This window comes from Myripristis murdjan, chromosome 23 (assembly GCF_902150065.1).
Source record: "Myripristis murdjan chromosome 23, fMyrMur1.1, whole genome shotgun sequence".
Classification (NCBI taxonomy): domain Eukaryota; kingdom Metazoa; phylum Chordata; class Actinopteri; order Holocentriformes; family Holocentridae; genus Myripristis; species Myripristis murdjan.
Genome location: NC_044002.1, coordinates 13827342 through 13840181, shown reverse-complemented (window position 1 = coordinate 13840181; position 12840 = coordinate 13827342). Strand labels below are relative to the sequence as shown.

The 12840-nt window shown below is 41.4% G+C and overlaps 1 protein-coding gene across 4 annotated transcripts in view; it reads left to right on the top strand.

Moving 5' to 3' along the window:
* grm8a (glutamate receptor, metabotropic 8a) overlaps positions 1-12840 on the top strand; it is a 283521-nt gene that overhangs the window by 196545 nt on the left and 74136 nt on the right. The gene's annotated exons all lie outside the window — the stretch shown is intronic.

Sequence of the window (12840 nt, the reverse complement as noted above, 5' to 3'; positions counted from 1 at the left end):
ACACACATACCTAAAGTTACCACCAACCATTTTTCAAAGCACACCACCATACTTTTTATGTCAAAAAAAAGGAGCATCAGTTAGATATTACGTTCAGATAATAAACCTTGAATTTCTTAGCTGCACCAGCTAACATTTATGCCAAGGTTTTATAAGTTATGGGCATTTGAATAAAATTAAAACAATTTTTCTTCAGGGATTGTTTTCTGACAGAGGAGTACGTTCTGTTGAGTGTTATTCCAAATATGGTAGAGAGGTTTGACGTGCGTTTTTGGTGCTATCAATAATTGGAAAAACAAATGTGGGAAGATGCAAAATGCAAAATGTTCTTTTCATGATGTCCATATTTGTTCCTCATTTGTCTGCTGGGTTTGACTGAATAACCAAGTGGCACACAGATGCAGTGTTAGTGCCAGAGCTTCCCACCAGTGTGTGAGCGCACAGGAAACAGGTAAATTCTTCAAATCAGTGCAGGCATTAAATTAAATCAATGCACACAGTTAAGTGACTTTGACAATTATCAGCCCAGGCAATACGTTTACCTATATCAAGCAGGTTTGAGGTCGCTGCAAGTTCATTTCTGTAGTAGGTCTATGAGTTGAATCGACCCAGTCACCAGAATAAAATGTTGCAAAACTACTTGGTTAAGGTTAGGGAATGGTCATGGTTAACATTAGCAAATGTCAGATATTTGTTAATATCAGCCAGGTAACATGTAACAAAAAGTAACACGCACTTGACATGGAAATTGAACCCAGATCTGCGGAGGGAAAGCCATGTTGATGGTGCCATCAGCCACCCCGCATTTGTCACTCACTTTATACGTCACAAAACTTGAACGTATCCCTGTTTGCAGAATTGTAAAATGCCAACTTTCTTTTCCTGGTGAGTGGGCTGGTTGAGCAGATGCTGACTTATTTAAACATATAGACGCTTATCCTACCACAGACACACAACGTACACTCGGCGTAAACGGATCGCATCTTAACGAAGTCAGTGGGGATAGAGAGTTAGTCAGCGAGAAGGCTATGATAAAGTGTTCCCTCCCCTCAGAAAGAGCCCTGGGCCATCTGTCACAGCGCCTAATTGAGACCCAGGCTTCTTCCTGCATGGCCTCATCCTCCTCTTCCTCCTCCTTCTGGTGCCAGCAGCTAATGAGAGGAGAGCGAGGGACAACGACGGAAGATGGAGATTGTTACAGAGAAACACATTGGGCAAAGTGAAAAATGGGGATACACACAGATGGAGAGATTGATAGACAATTAGAAACTACCAGACTGGCAGAGACAGACAGACAGATTGTAGACTGTGAGACAGGGACAGGCAGGAGGACAGAGGCGGATCCTTATGACAGTTTGCTGCATCACTTTTCAGACGGTGGTATGAGATGCCACTCAGCTCCAGTGAAATGATCCATCTTTAAATAGAGGTTATGGTTGTCTAACTGCAGTCATAGATGCCTCTTTCAGTGTGTGTGTGTGTGTGTGTGTGTGTGTGCGTGTGTAACTGATTGTCGAGTTGCGGCCATAGAAAACAGAGCCAGCTTATGTATTGCGCTCCTGGTTTCTTTCATAGAGAAAATGTCGTGTGTGTGTGTTTGTGTCGTGTGTGTGTGTTTGTGTCACGGCTTGATGATGGCATCAAGCCGTGAGAGAGACGGCTTGATGCCATCATAGGTAAGAGTGTGCAGTTTACCGCGTCAGGCAGCACCATCGCTGAGTGTTGAGCAGCCCATCCGTCACCGTTAACACACATACACACACACACACACACACACACGCACACACACACACACACATGCACGCACACAATCATCCATCTTGAGTAGAACCAGGGGACCCACTGCTCACTGAGGCCCTGCCACACACCACCCATTGTTGCTGACACCGACACACACACACACACACACACACACACACAACACATGCATATTTTAGGAGACATGTATTATAAATCACTGTCTGTATCAGTGTTAAGGAGGGGGTGTTATAATCTATTATCCATAGTTAAAGTTAGTTATCTGAGATTAGCATGTGTCTGCACTTCAGACATCAAAACACGAGACACAAAGCTAAGAAAGTGCACAATCAATCCATTTTAAGTTGATCTTATTGGGTTGAAAAGTCGAAAACATTGAAAATCTTAAATTTCTTAAATGGGAAATTACTCCATTCATTTATATGGATATGAGATATTGTTTATGCATGAGCATTTGTTTCAAACTGGAGCACAGCCACTGCCAAAAGAATGTAATTCTCAGTGAGTTGGTTTGGAAGTTAACTTTTTTTTTTTTTCCTAATTCTATTTCACAAATGCCAGTGTTGTTTTAGCAGTACAAAAGGCTGGTTGAATGCAAGGTGGCTACCTGCCCAAGAGACTTGTAAAGGCCCACCACAACTGATAGGCTGTCCAGCATGAGCCAAGTTTAACACCAAATTTGGCTGCTGCACATTTCACCTCACTGGCTGAACCAAAAAGTGTAAGGGGGCCAGGCAAAACACATGTAGGATTAGAGCAAGAGTGTGTGTGTGTGTGTGTGTGTGTGTGTGTGTGTGTGTGTGTGTGTGTTAGTGCATGTGTCAGGATGCTCCCTTGGGTCTGTACCTGTTAGATTGGTGTCACTGGCTCAGGTGGTGTCTCAGTGGAATTACATACAGTCCCACACATGCACACCCACACATACCCATACCCAGACACACACACACACACACACACTATGCAATGCACATTAACGCTTGTGTGCGTGTGCATGTACTCACACACACATTTCTGTATGCAGGGGGAGGTTGTTGCAGGTGAGAGAGAACAAGTGCTGCACTACTAATGTGATTTCACGCTTCGTCCTCTCTTCAACAATAGCTGCTTTCTCAGTTGCATACTATACATCGCTCTCTCTGTCTCTCTCTCTCTCTCTCTGTCTCTCTCTCTGTCTCATTTTGTTTCTTTGCGTCTGTTTCTCCCAGCCTCCCTTTCTCTGGGTCGCTTACTTTCTATTTATTCTCCTTCTTTCTCTCCTTTTGTTCTCCATCTTCCTCTCTCGTATTTTCCCCAAACTTTCTCTCTCTCTCTCTCTCTCTCTCTCTCTCTCTCTCTCTCTCTCCTCTCACTACTTCTGTTTTGCTGCTCTTCTGCTTTCATCCTGTCTCTCTTGTTTTGTGTGTCTCCATCCCTCCGCTGACTGATCCAAGTAATCACCTGACTAGGGCAGAATAGAGCAGAGAGACAGTGTGTGTGTGTGTGTGTGTGTGTGTGTGTGTGTGTGTGTGTGTGTGTGTGTGTGTGTTTGTGTGTAGGAAGATGGGGAGGCACGGTGACTCAAAATACATATTTCTCTGGTAGCACACGCAGCTGCACTTGTTTATTTTGTTTGTATCATAGCGGTAAGAGAGCGAAAGAGAGATTAATAGAAGAGACGGACAAAGGGAAATTAAAAAAAGAGATGAAGGTCGAGCGAGATCAAGAGCGAGATAGAGTAGGAGAGAGAGAGAGAGAGGGATGGATGGGACGAGAGGAGAGCGAGAGCAAACCAGAATAGCCGAACTGTGCCAGGACAATGATTCAGCATAATATGAATAATGACTAATGAATAATTTATATTAGCTGTGTGTACTATCAGCAGTAATATATACCCCTAATAATATGGAGGTGTAATATATATTAGGTGCATATGTCAGTGGTATCACATTATTCATGGACACTGGTGTTCTGCAGAATATTGGTCTTTATAAAGCAGAAAACAGGCCCCCTACAATCTGACAAGATGTCTGGAAAAGATGGTAGACAGAGACAAGCATAGGGAAGCATGTAAAGTAATTTTTAATCTGACAATGCTGGTAAAGTATCTAATCAACTTGCACAGAATAAGAAAAGGATAATCCACAGTGAGGTGGTTTTCTATTGAAAATAATGACCACTGCGGAGGCAAAGATTCCTTTGCAAAGGTCATTATTTCTTGATAGAGGAACCACCTTGGAGTGGATTATTGCATTTACCACAGGGCTTTACCTTACAAAAGAAGTCAATAAAATGGCAGAATATAATCGTTCATCATCATCATTTTACTGGCCCTCAAGCTTCTGCTCAGAAAAGAAGGTTCAGTGCGTTAGTTTATTTAGGGCTGTTTCCATACCAATGGCAGCTGTATAAGCAATAAATAAAACGTTTTTTCAAAGGTGGGGTGTCCCCTTGCAATGAGTCACCAGATCTGCAGCTGTCATCTGCAGGAGAGCGTCTTGCTCCACTTTGGTCTGGTGGTTGGAGCCCGGTAGCTTAACAGAACACACTAGCTGTCATGAATAAGGTAGATAACAGGCTTGTCTTTATATATCCTGTATGTAGCTTGCTAATATTAGCGTAAAACACACAGCAGCAAGGCTTCATGAAGAGCGTTATTTTGGAACAAGCAGATCTGGTGTTGAGGCGGCAGCTTGACAGCAGTCGTGACAAGGGTCAATTATTCAGAAATAACCAACCGCAGAATGTCCTCAGTGACCAGTGGCCGTGTGTTCTCCATTTACACATTGTCATCACACCAAAAGTTTGCATCATATGTGTCATTTTTTCACAAGCCATAGCTAATGTGGTCCCGACATACATTACACATCTTGCATCTTCTCTGAAACTGGTTGCTTTGGGAACACAAGTGGTACATTACTGCAGAATAGATACTAACTAAAACTGCTGCAAGTCTTCTTAATCTGGTTTTCTGGCATCCTCCTGTGTATATATCCACTGGCAAACTTATACCAAGGAGGCTGAACTTTAGGGGGAGGCAAAAAGTTCCTCAGGTGCCTACATACTGAAGAAAAATGGGTTAACTCTGGTCCCACAGGTTACAGGTACCAACATGTCAGTTCACAAGGAATTGCTATTACCTAGAATTATTTTTACAAGGCACTTTATAGCTAAAGATGTAATATTTACAGGCATGTGCAGTCTGTCACAAGTCTGTAAAAGTTATTGATGGGACTGATTTGGACTGAAATCATAAAAAATGTTCTGGTAATAATTACATTACGCCACCTCCTCATGTAAAATTAATCCTGTCTAATGGCCAATCAGTCATCCGTCCAGGCAGATGAAATGTCAAAAAAGCCCAAAAGTTTTTTTTTTTTTTTTTTTTTTTTTTTGTCTTTACTTTATTGAACTAAGCTCTCAATAAAGTAAAGCAAAGTAAGGCACATGCATGCACACACACACACACACACACACACACACACACACACAGATATGCACACACAAACAGGGCTGAATCTAATGACTGTTATTTGTGCAGCTGAGTATTGACATAACCCTTGGCTTCAGCGCTCTCTTGTCAAGTCATGTAAAGCAGAATCTCTGTCTGATGCTCATTTCCTATTCTCTCATATTGATTATTCATTTCTGCCTTGGCAGATTAGCCCTGTAGCTCGCTCAAAGCCAGAGAAGTGGAGCTATAACAAGAGCACTGTGTCTGTTTGTGTGTGTGTGTATTTGAGTCTGTGTGGGCGGGTGTGATCACTCTCTCTGGCTTTCTTTCATGATGCATGTTGAAAAACAAGTGAAAACTAACATATTGCCAGTATAAAGCTCTCCATATGGAAGTGACTATCAACTGGTGGTCCGTGGGCCACATCCATCCCACCAAAACTTCCCTTCCAGCCTGCAGAATATTAATGAATTCAGAAAATATGAAGAGGAAAAAAAATGTGTCTAGTATCTAGTATTTTTTCTTCCTACATATAAGCAACACCAAGGACAACTGAGATTAAAATAAATTTATTAAGAATGATTTATCAACCTCAAATGCATGCATTCAACCCACAGTTTCTAAAGACATTATAAATCCACCTGTTAGTTCATTATTAGCTACCCACAAGTAGCCACACAACCTGAGGCAGGAGTTGGGCCAACTACAACATTTATCTCTTTGACTCCATCATGGTGCTCCCTCAAGGAAACGTCCAAAAGGCAGGGTAACCTATTGTTGCCACTGCTCAACAAACCTTTTCTCTGCAACAGCACCATGCCTCTTTCTCTTCACCATATATCACATATAGTGCCTCAGTAGCCATGATTTTCTTGACCCTCCTCCTCAGTGAACTTGCACAATTTGATGAACCTTTGTCAGGGTCACACTTGGTGGTGTTTGCAGTCTCCCAGCTGAGACATGGCAAGACTTTATGGCACTATGACAGCCTAATTTAAAATGGTGACCATCATGACACACAACAATATCATGCAGTCTGGCGTATAGAAGTTTAATATTGGTAATGCTAAATTTGTAAGGGTAAGTTAATTTGCTCACTAATGTGAAACTCTAAAGAATTCTAGCAAGTATTAGGCAACACCATTATTAACCAAGAAAAATATCTCTTATAATGAACATAGCACCCCCTCACCCCACCTCACCCCACCGGTCGCATGGCTCGTGTTTTATTTTCAAAAGATCATTAGGACCAATTCAAAATGCCTGCTTCACATGAACAATATCAGTGTAACTAAGAGATTCACTGAAAAAAAAAAAAAATACATAGACAGATGATCAAATACAATACATGTTATGAGCCGGTGTGCGAGCAGATGGGGGGTCGGTGGGAACTATTTGCATATTTGCACACACTTAATGAGGGCAAGGTGTAGACTTATATCTAAGTCATGCATGAAGGGAAGGGAAAAAAAACAACAACAACAAAAAAACATCTAAATATGTTATATTGATGAACAGAAATGATTGGTTAGGGGATTAATCAATGGCTGGAGGGGGATTTTAATGAATCAATATAAGTGATACACATAAAATGCAGAAAACAAGACAGTAAAACGATTCCAAGTCCAAAATGATTAAACCAAAACAGAAGTGTGTCAGTTTCTAAGATTCATACGTGTCCATTTCTGTGTGTCTAAATTCTAAATGAAGATTGCAAGAGGGGCAAGACAATTGTGTGTGTGTGTAGGCGGCGTTTTCCCATCCTGTCATCTCCCAGACATTTCTCAGCCATGTTTGATAAATGAGAGAAAAGCTAATTAGCCAACCTTTATGCAAATCTATTCATCACCATCTGAATTGGTTCTGCTTTATTCTGAGGATTATAAATAAATTTCCTCACTTAATTATTCCCGAATTTGTTTCATCTGCACCTTTCAGCAACAACAACAACAAATAATAATAATAATAATAATTTGTCTCCTGAAAAACAGAGAGAAAGGAAAAAGGAAGAGAAATCCTCTGTTTGTTCTTTTCTTGCGGGGGAAGGGAGTGGAGAAAAAGGGGAATTGAATTTGTGTTCCTAATTGATGTTTAATTGAGGAGCTTGTCCAAACCATTAGTCCTTCTGTCATCCATGGTGCCATCAATCACTCTCTGTGTAAAAGCTGGCACATCGGTCCCCAACGGCATCCATCAAGGCACTTAGCCAGTCACTGTGCTTGCATTAGCCTCACCTCGTTGCGTTTCGGTATTGGTTTGTGTTCGTATCAGACACAGAGTGTGAGCCACTCGCACCTCGGCATTAGCCCCACCCGCTGCATGCACGGCTCTTATCAGTCTCAGTGGCATCATTCACATTAATTAGCCTGCTGGCAAATTAACCTGGAGACTCAGGACAAAACTTTCAAACCTCTAGCTAATGGTTAAAGGAAGAGTGAGTAGGATTTGTCGGATGCAGTTTGTAAACACAATAATCAAAGCTGGGCCCTCCTCCCTGGCTAAGATAACCACCGGCAGCAAGTTTTTGTTCCCTAGAATGGCGGCAGAATGAAATGTATCATTGCCGTCTTAAGGAGAAAATTTGGCACCTCCCTGTCCAACAGAAAACAGGCCAACACCACTTTGCTCTTCATCCTCATCCTCCTCCATCCTGGAGCTTTGTCAGCTTGACGTTTTGCTTCGCTGTATTTCCTTTTTTCCCGGTCTGTGTCTGCGAATTTCATAGCTTCCGATTGGATGTCATGCTATTAGTCTGGCGCTGAATGATGTTATTGGCTGGAAGCGACACGCCCACTGCCCAAAGGCTGACACCCAGAAGAGTCTCGAGCTCAGCAAAACAAGAAAAAAATCCAGGTGGAGGGTAGCGTCTCTGCAGACACACACACCAACACACACTTCTAGTGGCTCATGAGCGATAATCGAGAGGGACGTGTAGAAATTCTGCTCACTGTGCCTTTAAGACTCAGACATTATTGTCTACCCTACAGCATTGCCGTGGGAAGATAGCCTTGAAGACGATGAAAAATGAAGTGACTTTAAACTTTTAGGCATATATGAAAAAATCTATATGTAGCTTGCATTCCAACACAACAGCAAGGTTCTTAACCCACAGTGGAAAGCTGTTGAAGACTTGAGGAGAAGAAAGGAAGCTTCCAGTTGTGAATGTGCATAACGGTATGAATATTAAACAGGCCATTGCTGAGAAACAACACCCTCCCTGTATTAATAAGGTTTAAATATATACACTCTAAATAACTGTGCAAATAAGAGACACATTAGGTCTGGCTGAAAGTTTCATGTAAAAACTGCTAGATTTAATGACTGAATGTAATAACAATGAATGTAACAAATGTAATCAGATTAATCTAAAATGTAGGAAAACCATGTTGTAATTACTGCTATACATTTTCCAATCATGTAGATGGACATTTTGATTATGTTGTTAAATTGCATTGATTGCATATACAATAATATTCAAGTTATGGCATTATCCAGCATTAATTACAGTTCCTGCAGTTGGTCTGTGGTTTAAAACTCACCAAGAAATACTTTTAAAGCTGCTCGCAGAGAAAAGATACACTTTTTTTTTTTCATGAGAGCTCAGAGTTTTAAGATTTGTATTAGAAGGTCAGAGAAAAAACAAATTATTATTTCTCATTTTCCTTCCTCAAATCGGCAACCGGTCATGGAGAGGTGGATTCAGGCTCTTCGCTTTCCTTTTAAGGTTGTTTTTGAACCGCTATTATCTCCACTAATCCTGAGGTTCTTAGCAGAGTGTGTCATAGTATCACCACGCTCTTAAACACGACATTCATGTTGAAGTGCCTGCTGAGGTGTTTTATGCAGTGTGTTATGCAGTTTGATATGTACTTGTAGAGGTCCAGTTCAGAATGCAGTGTCACTTTTGGATAAAGTATACGAGGATGAAAAAATCATTATCTTAAAATATCTTAGTACACTATATTACCAAAAGTATTCGCTCACCCATTCAAATGATCAGAATCAGGTGTCCTAATCACTTGGCCTGGCCACAGGTGTATAAAATCAAGCACTCAGGCATGCAGACTGTGAAACAAGACATTTGTGAAAGAATGGGCCGCTCTCAGGAGCTCAGTGAATTCCAGCGTGGAACTGTCATAGGATGCCACCTGTGCAACAAATCCAGTCGTGAAATTTCCTCGCTCCTAAATATTCCACAGTCAACTGTCAGCTCTATTATAAACAAAATGGAAGCGTTTGGGAACAACAGCAACTCAGCCACGAAGTGGTAGGCCACGTAAAGTGACGGAGAGGGGTCAGCGGATGCTGAAGCGCATAGTGCAAAGAGGTCACCGACTTTCTGCAGAGTCAATTGCTACAGAGCTACAAACTTCATGTGACCTTCAGATTAGCCCAAGTACAGTACGCAGAGAGCTTCATGGAATGGGTTTCCATGGCCGAGCAGCTGCAGCCAAGCCACACATCACCAAGTGCAATGCAAAGCGTCGGATGCAATGGTGTAAAGCACGCCGCCACTGGCCTCTAGAGCAGTGGAGACGCGTTCTCTGGAGTGATGAATCACGCTTTTCCATCTGGCAATCTGATGGACGAGTCTGGGTTTGGAGGTTGCCAGGAGAACGGTACATTTCAGACTGCATTGTGCCGACTGTGAAATTTGGTGGAGGAGGAATTATGGTGTGGGCTTGTTTTTCAGGAGCTGGGCTTGGCCCCTTAGTTCCAGTGAAAGGAACTTTGAATGCTTCAGGATACCAAAACATTTTGGACAATTCCATGCTCCCAACCTTGTGGGAACAGTTTGGAGCGGGCCCCTTCCTCTTCCAACATGACTGTGCACCAGTGCACAAAGCAAGGTCCATAAAGACATGGATGACAGAGTCTGGTGTGGATGAACTTGACTGGCCTGCACAGAGTCCTGACCTGAACCCGATAGAACACCTTTGGGATGAATTAGAGCGGAGACTGAGAGCCAGGCCTTCTCGACCAACATCAGTGTGTGACCTCACCAATGCGCTTTTGGAAGAATGGTCAAAAATTCCTATAAACACTCTCCTCAACCTTGTGGACAGTCTTCCCAGAAGAGTTGAAGCTGTAATAGCTGCAAAAGGTGGACCGACATCATATTGAACTCTATGGGTTAGGAATGGGATGGCACTTCAGTTCATAGTATGAGTAAAGGCAGGTGAGCGAATACTTTTGGTAATATAGTGTATATTGAATGTAATGGGTGCTACTCTCTGTCAACAGAGAACTTAAAACACGATAAAGATGCAATTTGCAAATAATTTGTTGGATTAGTTAAGACGCTTAAACCGTTTTCAAACAAAATGTCTCATCTTAGGCTATTTTTTGAACATGCATTTTTGCCATGCCCGTGGCTTTTATTTAACAGAATCAAAATTAGTAATGCATCTGCACAGATCTAGAAACAGATCACAGCGTCTGGGCTGCATGCCTACGCAGCAAGAACAAATAATCAGCCACAAAAATGGGAAACTGACTTGGAGGCAGATATGGAGAATATTGTGTTGTCCTCATGCAGTTTTGGTTTGCAAATTCCTTTTTTCGAGACATGAAAGATAGTTTTCATTTGCACTTCTGCATCTCAGACTATGTCAAGTCATATTTTTTTCACATTCTTCCAATGCAAATCCTGCCTTACCAAACAGCCAGCCAACCAAGCTGCCTGTGGTCTCCAACGTCATTAAAACCGAGCAGAAAGGCTGAATTTAATTTAGCAGCTGCTGGCTGGCAAATGGAATGGAGTAGGCGACAATGTGTATGAGATGGGCAGGATGCATACTAAGACGCAAGCTGTCTGTCCATCTATCAGTGAAGGGTGAGGGTCTTTGTTTTTGTGTCATTCTGTCTGACTTGTATATTCACAAACACCCACACACAAACACACAAACACTCAAGGTTGATATATGAATAGAACCTGTTACTAACTGTAAACAGTGGATCCACTTAAAGCTGTACTGCACTGTACATACTGTACACACATCTTCACACACACTCACACTCTTCCCCAGACACAAATACACACACACACACACACACACAGGCGAGATAACAGACACACATACACATAAGCCTCTGCCCCGTTTACAGCTCCTGATGCAACACCAAGAAAGAGACAAACCGCTGTTTTCCCAGTTAGCACTTTTCACAACAGCACCAGTCGCTTAACTGTCTCAAGGTAGGATTGCATTTGCTTGCAATATGCTGATTAATGATGCATCATGTTTTAACATATCTCATAGGAGCAGCAGAAGGAAAAAAAAAAAAAAAAAAAAACGTCTTCTTATCTCATTATCTCATCATGACATGCTGAGCTGTATGGAGAGGCACATAGGTGTCTCCGCTAATTACAGCAGGTTGCATACTTAATGGTAATCATGCACGTACTATCATACTTGTTCACAATAATACACACTGCACCTATGTAATGAGGTCACAAATCCTTATCCGTTACGTTTACCGCAGAAAATGTGGTGAAGACCGGAGATACAAAATGATAAGCACTGGATAACTATTGATAATTGATCATTATAATGCATTATCAATGTTCCAGTTTAGCCACTTCACATATATGCATCACCATCACATATTTTTGCAGTATCAATGTATAAACTGTGTGCAATACCAATAATTCCTGTGTGTGATAGTGTAAAGTTAACCATTCAGTCTGGTTACTCATTAACTTTTGTCCTTTTTTTACTACTTGATTTATTTATTTATTTATTTTTAATCTGCTGCTTACTATTGTGTTATCCCTTGCTGCTGTAACCCTGCAAATTTCCGCATGGCGGGACTAATAAATGATTATCTTATCTTATTTGATGGATAGCAAACCTGTCATCTGTGGGGACCAAAGTAGTCAAATAGTGAGATTGTGGACTTTTCCACCATCATGAAATAATGGTTGAAACTAGTTTTATATAACGATGATGACTCAGTGGTAATCAAAACGAATCAGACTGCATAAGAGATTGATTCTGATTACATTTGGAAGGCAATTTTTCCCCCATCCATCCAAATGGCCGTGTTGCACAATGACATTTCCGTCAGCTGTGCCTCTCCATCAGTTGGTGATTTGCTCCTCCTTGCGTGCAAAATGGTTTTGCATTTATAAAGTTTTAACATTCAGTGAGAAGTTCTGGGGTCAAACAAGTCTTTTGTCTTCATTCAGCTGCCCAATCAGCAGCTTGTTACCTTCATTAACATGGTCATTTATGGCTAATTAAAGCACCAATACAGAACCATTTTACTAAAACTGTGACACAGACTGCAGATCACTAACTAAATTTCAAAATGTAGATCAGCAGTTACACTAGCTTCGTTTGTTTGGTGTCACTATGGTGCAAAATTATGTTGTTATGGTGGCATACGTGTGCAGACACATTATTGTGAACACACTAACTCTAGAAAAATACTTACACCACTGGTTCCCCCTATGGAGTTGATGATTTGATTAGATTCTCAACCACCTTGCTGCCTATTTGCATGTTAATAAGGGAACTGAAAGTGGAGGAGAAAAAAAAACTTATACAACTTGACTTAAAATACAGACTTCATGTCAATACGGCACATATGGGTAAAGACGTGTGTTGACATAGAAATATTTGCTTATTGATACATTAATTAACTTAATT